Source organism: Scylla paramamosain, chromosome 27 (assembly GCF_035594125.1).
Source record: "Scylla paramamosain isolate STU-SP2022 chromosome 27, ASM3559412v1, whole genome shotgun sequence".
NCBI classification, from domain to species: Eukaryota; Metazoa; Arthropoda; class Malacostraca; order Decapoda; family Portunidae; genus Scylla; species Scylla paramamosain.
Genome location: NC_087177.1, coordinates 855107 through 860000, shown reverse-complemented (window position 1 = coordinate 860000; position 4894 = coordinate 855107). Strand labels below are relative to the sequence as shown.

The 4894-nt window shown below is 44.0% G+C and overlaps 1 protein-coding gene across 5 annotated transcripts in view; it reads right to left on the bottom strand.

Annotated features, from left to right (window-relative positions):
• LOC135113995 (hillarin-like) overlaps positions 1–2491 on the bottom strand; it is a 42398-nt gene extending 39907 nt beyond the window's left edge. For 3 of the 5 annotated variants that reach the window (XM_064029581.1, XM_064029584.1, XM_064029582.1), the window contains exon 1: positions 2324–2490. The gene's annotated coding sequence lies outside the window, so the exon portion shown is untranslated. Of the gene's footprint in view, positions 1–814; positions 837–2323 lie in introns of those variants that run through there. The other 2 variants (XM_064029585.1, XM_064029583.1) reach the window with 2 other exon arrangements.
• Between the last annotated feature and the right edge of the window lie 2403 nt (positions 2492–4894).

Here is a 4894-nt window from a genome sequence, read left to right as displayed (position 1 = left end):
ACATCACACTTTTCACACCTTTCAACGAGCCTTTTTCACACAACCTTCTTGCGCACACACACACACACACACACACACACACACACTGCAACATCGGTATAACGTTGTAACCCTTTGCGCTCTCACTATACATGACCAGAGCTGTTCACTGTTTATAAGTGTATTTCTACAATATAACAACTTCTCTACACTACACCGTACCCTTTTGCAGCCTTTCCTTCCTTTGCAGCATCCCTTAAACACACCACACCACCTTTATAATGCTTCTAAAACTTCTTTTTTTCATTAGTACAGCATTATCTTAACTCTAGTCAACGTTCTTCTAGTCCTGCCACCATATTGGGTTAGTATGGAGCACACCATTGTTGTAACGTCACTTTTCACGTCCGTTTTTAATATGCCGCAGCTTGTTTTTCATCCCCGAGCACCAATACCCTTATCTGTCTCCCTCCTTCGTACACTCACTCTAAAAATACACCCGTCATGAAATAGCCTGCATAACGTAACCTGTGGAGAACAGCTCTGTGGGAGTGACCTTGAGCTGCTGGCGGACTGTCAACGTGGAGTAAAGAGAAAGGATATAAACAAAACATTAATAACTCAATAATCCGTCAGGCGAAACTAAGCTGGACTGATTGATGGCATGTGAGGCTTGAGAGGTGTTTCTTAATGCTTTTCTCATCCGTATTTATAACCCCTAGGCGTGTAGAGCAATGGTCTTAGTGCCGAGACCACCTTACTGTGGAAACCGTACTCTCCCTCTGTGTAACTTGCCTCAGCTGCGCGGCATTACGGGCAAGGACGAGACACTCACCACACCCCTGAAATAGCAGTGTGCAGCCGCGACCCAGTGACCGCCGCCCGGAGCCAAGGTGGACGCTGCCACTGAACAACTGTCACTGCGGCCCGTGCCTCAGACCCTGGCGGGGGGCGAGGCAGCGGCAGACTCTCTAGGCGGCACTACAAACACTTGGTGCACCAGACACAGGTGGTAGGAAGGTGTGACGCAGCAGATGCCGGTGGTTTCCTTCTGCCAAGTTAGTCACCTAAGACCATCCGTCTTAGGCGGCCATGGTTCATGATCACCTAGACACGTGACTCGCCCTTGAGGACCGCCGAGTACGCGATATTGTTGTCGTTTTTATTTCAACGCCGGCCGTTATTCCGTTTCTGTATTTGACAATGCGTTTCATATGAGAATGAGGAGAATAGAGATGGCAAGTCATGACTGCCATCCACGAGAGGGAGATTGAATAAGGACTCGTCTTTTTTCTTTGCATCGTCTTGCCATCACCTAATCTCATGCTCACGCTTTAGATATTCCCTCGTCCTCGCCGCCGCCAGATGGAGACACAGCTGCTCCTGCTCTCTCTCACCGCCTACACTTCACCTTGCAAACCACTACAGTACGTGATTAGCATTGTATTTGCATACTTTAAAGCTTGTTATTATAAGAGCTTAAGTCATGCTACTCATTAGTAACTGCTCCTTTTCCAGCCTAAGTATGACATATGATGAATGTGCGGTTTGTTACTTGGTGCGGTGTAGCCTACGAGTACAGGAAGCATGTGTAAGAAGGTTGATAGAAGATGGTATTAGTTCAGGACCCCCTCTGCTGAAGACCGTGACCACGTTAGAACAAGTCACCAGCCAACCGACTGATGAATCTGCCACTGCTTTCAATGCGAGGCTTGTCTATACCACCTGAGAGAGAGAGAGAGAGAGAGAGAGAGAGAGAGAGAGAGAGAGAGAGAGAGAGAGAGAGAGAATGTCTCACACACACACACACACACACACACACACACACACACACACACACACACACACACACACACAGGTGGAGTTGTATACATATTATACTAGTATATTACCCTTTTTTTCACCCTCCTCTATCATTACATTTTTTGAGGCACCTGGGCGGCACCCTCGTCAGCCCGGCCGTGTGGCTGTCTGGAGCGTCCCCACTCAACAGGTGTTTCACCCTCAACACCCACACTGTCTCCTCGGCCTGACTTAGTGTAGGGTGGTTTGGGGCAGGCAAGGGGCGGGTGGAGGAGGCCCGACCCCTACACCGCAACAGCTGGTGTTTGGTGTTGCGGAGAGCCTTGCCTTCCGCCCCGCCCACACCTCCTCCTTCTCCCTGCAGTCATCTTTTCCTTAAATGATTGATATTTTTTTTTTACACAATTTCCTTTGCTTTCCTTATCATGAGAACGTGTGAGTCAGAGGAGGTGTGACTCAGTGTGTTGTGGGGCCAAAGAAGCGGTGTCAGGTGTGTGTCGTTACCTGGATGCACCTGCAGTATGAGAGAAGTGTGTCTTACCTGTGTGGAAGGGTGATGAACGCGGTTGGGTTCTCCCTCACCACGCCTCACCTCTACCACTCATGAACTATTCACTCTGTCACAGTCTGAAACCGTGAAAATGTAATCCCGAGCTGCGAGACGCGGCGCGCACCTCACCTCACCACCGCACCGGTAGAGTCGTCACTGACACGACCCGCACAGGTGAGGCGAGGCGCGGCATCCCTCAGGCAGGTGCCGCCGAGTGCTGCTACCTCACCACATTCAAAACATACAGCCTATGAATATTAAAGAGCACAGTCGTCATTGTTGTTACTTGCCAATTACACACAAAAAAATATTGTAAAGTAAGCTAGCTTTTATTACGTTGAGTCAAAAAGTTACATCCTCCGTAGTCAATTCTCGATGGGTCCACAGGTGAGTCATTTCCGCGCATGCGTGATGAGGCTGATGGTCATGAATGTCACTTCTCGACGGCGACGAATTTTATCTTGTGTTGAGCTCTTGTTGGAATTTTACTTATTTGTTGTAAGAGCGAATTTATAGCGGCGGTGATGGAGTGCTGGGGCAAGGTTGGGTAGCGTTGTGTGACCTCAACATTAATCCCGTTAAAAAGGTGAAAATTTCTCTGCCACCACTGTAGCGATGCTTACTCATTTGCGAGTAGTTTACTGTTGCTTGAGATGAAATCCTCTGCACCCTACTAATGAAGATTTCTCTCTTTTCATATCTAATTGTCTTCACACATAAATAAAGGATTTACGTTTGGCTTGTTTGAGGCAAGATAAGGTCATGAGACATTATTCTTCTCATTTAGCAGGATGGTACAGAACAACTGCGTAAGTAACTCCTTTTGTATGAACGTGACTTTTATTTTGTAAAGTTAAGGTAATGTGTTGTTAAATAAGCTTACAGTGCGTGCAGAGAAAGTGTTTTGTGAAGAACAGTGTATGGCTAGAAGGGTGTGACAAGGTATGCTGAGAGGCAGGTATGTGAAAAGTATTCAGCGAAACAAGGATATGTCATAGGTATTCATGAATCTACAGAAAGCATGTGATAGGATATACCGTATGGGGAAGAGTTATGAAGCGTTTTGAGATTTTGTGCTTGTAGGGAGATTGCTGCTTTTTTTTTTCTCATAGTAGAGCATGTGTTCGAGGAATGAATTAATTATGTATGATTCTCCCTTGGCTGTTGTAAGGGAAGTGAATGCGATAGTATTGGGTAGAAGTTTGAGTCTGCAAGGGTAAATACTGATTGCTAACCATACTGTATAGGTAACTAACCGATTCAGAGGAGAGACTGAGACATCTGGTAAAGGAGGCTGGAAGAGTGTGTGAGAGGGAGAAATTGAGAGTGAATAAGACTGAGAGTAGAATGAAGAATTGTATGATTGTGAAAAGAAAATAGCAAGGGAATGGTATTTTTTTTCCAGGAGATGGATTAATTCAAGCAAGGATCACAGCGTGTCTTATGAACCATTGTCTTGAGTATCTGGTTCGCATACTTAAACAGACGTTGAATTAAAATATAGAATGAATGGAGCCAGAAAGAAGGAAGAAAGTTATAGTGCAGATCTGGGTATTGATGCTAAATAAAAACTGAATGAAGGAGTACTGAGCTGGCAGCAATATATAGAGATGAAACGTGGAGCAATAGAGAAGAGGAAATAGAATATTATGAAGATCAATTGTATCAAGAGCACGTGCGAAGTAGAAACACGTACGAATAGAGTGAAAAATATGAACATTGAAACATAAGAAAATAAGGGAAGCTGCCAGAAGCCCTTGGGCCTACACGTGGCAGTCCTTGCCCTGTTTCTACCCATCATCCTCATACATAAACATGTTTAATCATCTTTTAAAGCTCCCAAATGACTCGATCAGCACTAACAACCAGATCATTGAGCGTATTCCATTCATCTACCGCTTTATTTGAGAACCAATTCCTTCTTTTTTCTTTTTTCTTTTTTTTTTTACATCAATCTATCAAACTACGAGAGGATCCATTATTTCTTCCCTTATCCTGATTACTGATCCTAAGAATTTTGTTTATATCACCCTTATTATATCCCTAATAGCTACCACTTAAAGAACTCTCTGTCAAGACCCACCTTAACCTACGTCTCACTAAGGAATATGAATTTGAAAGCCTCAGTCTACTTTCGTATGGAATACTCATTCCCTCTTTCTTTTTCATCATTCTCCTTTGTATTGATTCTAATAGACCTATATCCTTCCTGTAATGTAAGGATCAGAACTGCATATCATAATACATAATACAGCGCCAAATATAACTTTGATATTACTTCGGGTATTCTGAGGATTTTGGGTGAACAAATATTGGCCCGTATTAAGAAAGCTAGCTGACAGAGCAGAGCAGGGAGTGTTACGATAGTCTGGGCATACAGAGAGGATGGAAGAGGCTCTATTAAGAATGCTTAAACTGAAAAGATAAACGTAGCGATAAGGAAGGGAAAATATTGTTTGTCAAATATAGGTATTAGATAATTAGATTGTGAGTGTTGCTTACCTTCAATTTAATTTAATATTTCTATTTTTCTGACAGGTTATACCAATATGCAGGCTTAGC